We start from the raw sequence: 3,402 nt of genomic DNA, 5'->3' as shown, positions 1-3,402 counted from the left end.
GGGCACTATCTACTTCCTCCATCTTGTCCCTCAAGGACAAATGCCAGCGATGCCTAACTCTGTACCGGTCCAGACATCCCAAATTTTCCCAAAGCCATTCTGATGTCAGGCATCAGCTACAGGCCTGGTTTATAACTCATTAATAAGACATGGGATTGTCATCCTAGAGCTCCCATGAATGATCTAGCCCATGTAGCTCAATCCTGGATTCACATTAGAATCACCTGTGGAGCTTTTTAAACTGCAGGTGCTCAGGCCCCGCCCACTCCCAGAGATTCTTTTTTAATTGGTCCAAGGTAGGACTTGACCATCTGGGCTTTTGTTTTTCTTTGTCTTTTCTTTTTTTGTTTAAGCCTCTCAAATGATTGCAAGGTACAGCTAGAATGGAGAACCATTAATTCAGCCCTTCTAGGTTTGTGCTACTCACTCTGCCCACCTCTAGAGCATACTATGGCAGGCAGATTAAAGTGTCCCCTAACTATGCAATCGCTGACAAAAAAGGAATTAGCACATTCTCACCAAATGAACCTGACTTTAAGGGACAAGTATAGATTCCTGAAAAGGTCATCTGTAAGTTGAACCTGTACAAATGGAATCATTTTAAACACACCATTTACTGTCACACAGACTCCCTGATACTTTAGTGTGTGCACATGTGAAACCATTTTTTTTCTGAAGTATGAAATAATTGCTTACTATTTTATCTGTATAACTTTGGATTTTGGTGTCCTGAGCTCTCTAAAAAACAGTGTGTTTCTACAGTATTTGAATATTATGGGTAATGGTTTTTGCAGAGTACAGTATGCTCATACTAAATTATAACAGCATATCCTCATGGTAACACTATTTGATAGGCGGACAGCTTGTACTCTGATCCTGAAAAGTCATCTGATAATTCTTGATTAAGCAAATTTCATTCCCTGTGGGCCGAGTGAGGGAGGCAGACCTGTTTGATTTTTACTCCCTTCCTTGCTTCCCCTATTCCCCAGGTTAGGCGAGTCAGAGGATTATGCTGGCATCTTGTCTTTCCTGTGCTTTGAATATGCCAGCTACATCACTGGGGAGACCGTAGTGGTGGGTGGAGGAACCCCGTCCCGCCTCTGAGGACCTGGAGACAGCCCATGGGGCAGTGTTGGGCTCTAGCTCCTGGTGCTGTTCCTGCATTCATCCACTGGCCTTTCCCACCTCTCCTCACCTTACTGTTCACCTCATAAAATCAGTTCTGCCCTGTGAAAAGATGCAGCCTTCCCTGCAGTCAAGGTGGCGTCTTACTCGGGATTCCTGCTGTTGTTGTGGCCTTGGGTAAAGGCCTCCCCTGAGAACACAGGACAGGTCTGCTGACAAGGCTGAGCCTACCTTGGCAAAGACCAACAGATATTTTTTGCCCGGGCCACTGGGGAATTTGAGGGGAGATGGGAGAGAAGGAAGCTGGAGTGGAAGGAGCAGAGTTGCAAATTAACAACTTGCAAATGAGGTGCAAATAAAATGCAGATGATTGTGCGGCTTTGAATCGAATCAACTTGTTCATTTCTCAGTGTGGGGTGCTTAGCTGAGCAGAGAGCAGAAGTCTGGCCAGGCTGGATCTCTGGATCCCCCAGCCCTCCTCCCTGTCTCCAGGACCTGAGCGTGATGTGCAGGGGTAGAGGTGTCTGCAGAGCTGCCAACTGGAAGGAAGGTGGCACGGGAACTCCCAGGACGCCACGGGGATCACTGAGGCAGGGCCAGGCTGGCGAGGGTGGGGAAGGATGAACTCTCTAAAACCTCCCCGCCCCTTGCCTCCCAGATCCGGCCAGGTCCTCTCCCAGCATGGCCCTAGGTTCCGAGTTCCCTCCCGAGTCAGCAAGGACAAGCTGGACGGGTCCTGAACCAGTGGGGAATAGAAAAAGGCCCTGCAAGGTACCCAGGTCGACAAACAAAAGAAATGAGTTCTGCTCACGGCCCGAGGACTGAGTACACGGAAAGCGGGAACGCTACCCCCGAAGGCCCGGACACCAGGTTATGCACGCCGGGCCTTTCCTGCTGGAGCCCAGGAGAACAGTAGAGGCCAGCGGCCTGTGGTCTCACGCGACTGGGCAGCGCGGCGCGCATGCTCAGTCCGGCAATTCCCCTGGCGGGGCGGGAGAGCGGCGCTCAGAGGCGCAGAGGAGGAGCGCTTATGCAGCAGGCCCTGACTGGAGCGGGCTCTGCCACTACTGCAGCGCTCAGCGCCCCTATCAAAGCGTAGTCTAGCATGTGTCCCGGCTCCCTGGCTTCAGGGGTGGCGGCGGCTCCTCTGCAGCAACCTCAACAGCTGGAGCCCATGGCCAAGCCCAGGGTGGAGCTCACCCGCGAGTTTTAAGATAAGATGCTGCCTGGGTCACTGCGACTATCAGTCCGGGAGCATCCCAGACCCAGTTTGTTCCTTCCCGCTGTGCACCCCAGCCTGGTGCCTCACACGCACCACCCCCACCCGGCGCCATGCATCCCGGTTCCAAGGCACCCCCTGTATCCTAGTCTGGGCATTCATATTTCTGGAGCATCCTCCGCTGGAGCTGGAGCTTGACGAGGGAGGGACGATCGCCATTGCTGAGGCTTGAGTAGGCAGTTCTATGCTCAGTGTAAGCAAAGTCACAAGGAAGCTCGAACTGGGCGGAGGCCACCTCAACTCAGCAAGGCCTAATGCCTCTCTAGATTCCACCTCAGGCGGCAGGGCATACCTGAACAAAAGGAAGCAGACAGCTTCTGCAGACTTCAACTTCTCTGCCTGACAGCTCAGAAGAGACCAGCGGTTCTCCCAGCGTGGCATTTGAGCTCTGAAAATGGACAGATTGCCTCCTCAAGTGGGTCCCTGACCCCTGTGTAGCCTGACTGGGAGACACCTCCCAGTAGGGGTCGACAGACACCTCCTACAGGTGGGTGCCCTCTGGGACCAAGCTTCCAGAAGAAAGATCAGGCAACAATATTTGCTGTTCTGCAGCCACTGCTAGTGATACCCAGGCAAACAGGGTCTGCAGTGGACCTCCAGCAAACTCCAAAAGACCTGCAGCTGAGGGGCCTGTCTGTTAGAAGGAAAACTAACAAACAGAAACCAATAGCATCAACATCAGCAAAGGACAGTATCAACATCAGAATAGCAAAGGACAACCACACCAAAACCCCATCCGTAGGTCACCAACATCAATGACCACAGGTAGATAAAACCACAAAGATGGGAGAAACCAGAGCAGAAACGCTGAAACTTCCAAAAACCAGAAAGTCTCTTCTCCTGCAACAGAATACAAGTCCTCGCCAGCAAGGGAACAAAATTGTATGGAGAATGAGTTTGACGAGTTGATAGAAGCAGGCTTCAGAAGGTCAATAATAACAAACTTCTCCGAGCTAAAGGAGCACGTTCTAACCCATCGCAAGGAAGCTAAAAAACCT

At 51.5% G+C, this 3,402-nt stretch overlaps 1 pseudogene across 1 annotated transcript in view; it reads left to right on the top strand.

Moving 5' to 3' along the window:
• Positions 1–1,512, top strand: part of LOC105538385 — a 28,877-nt pseudogene extending 27,365 nt beyond the window's left edge. Inside the window, exon 8 of the transcript XR_001005892.1 lies at positions 990–1,512. The product of XR_001005892.1 is annotated as a dehydrogenase/reductase SDR family member 4-like (transcript). The remainder of the gene's footprint in view (positions 1–989) is intronic.
• Positions 1,513–3,402: the final 1,890 nt, after the last annotated feature.

Source organism: Mandrillus leucophaeus, unplaced genomic scaffold (assembly GCF_000951045.1).
Source record: "Mandrillus leucophaeus isolate KB7577 unplaced genomic scaffold, Mleu.le_1.0 Scaffold1909, whole genome shotgun sequence".
In the NCBI taxonomy this organism is placed as follows: domain Eukaryota; kingdom Metazoa; phylum Chordata; class Mammalia; order Primates; family Cercopithecidae; genus Mandrillus; species Mandrillus leucophaeus.
This window is presented reverse-complemented; position numbering and strand designations above follow the sequence as displayed.